Raw genomic sequence first — 833 nt, 5'->3', positions numbered from 1 at the left:
AACACTCCACCCTAACTTGGTGTCATCTGCAAACTTACTGAGGGAGCACTCGGTCCCCTCATCCAGATTATCAATAAAGTTATTGACCAAGCCCAGCCCCAGAACCGACCCCTGGGGAACACCGCTTGTGACCAGCCACCAGCTGGATTTAATTCCGTTCACCACAACACTCTGGGCTCAGCTGTCCAGCCAGTTCTTTACCAAGCAAAGAGTACACATGTCTAAGCCACCACTTTCTCCAGGAGAATGCTGTGGGAGATGCTGTCAAAGGCTTTACTAAAGTCCAGGTAGACAACATCCACAGCCTTTCCCTCATCCACTAGGAAGGTCACCTGGTCATAGAAGGAGATCAGGTTGGTCAAGCAGGACCTGCCTTTCAGGAACCCATGCTGGCTGGGCATGATCCCTTGGTTGTTCTTCACATGCCCTGTGAGCGCCCTGGAGATGAACCTCTCCATAATCTTCCCAGGTACGAGGTCAGGCTGACAGGCCTGTAGTTCCCAGGATCCTCCTTCCGGCCCTTCTTGTAGATGGGTGTCACATTGGCAAGCCTCCAGTTGTCTGGGTCCTCCTCTGTTAACCAAGACTGTTAATAAATGATGGAGAGTGGCTTGGCAAGCTCCTCCGCCAGCTTCCTCAGTACTCTTGGGTGGATCCCATCAGGCCCCATAGACTTGTGGTTGTCTAGATGGCTTAACAGGTCCTTAACTGCTTCCTCCTGGATTATGGGCAGGTTATTGTGCTCTCCATCTCCATCTTCCAGCTCAGGGGGCTGAATACCCTGCGGATATCTGGACTGGCTATTAAAGACTGAGGCAAAGAAGGCATTAAGT

The sequence above is a fragment of the Phaethon lepturus genome, unplaced genomic scaffold (genome assembly GCF_000687285.1).
Source record: "Phaethon lepturus isolate BGI_N335 unplaced genomic scaffold, ASM68728v1 scaffold4020, whole genome shotgun sequence".
Lineage (NCBI taxonomy): Eukaryota > Metazoa > Chordata > Aves > Phaethontiformes > Phaethontidae > Phaethon > Phaethon lepturus.
Note: the sequence above shows the minus strand (reverse complement) of the source record.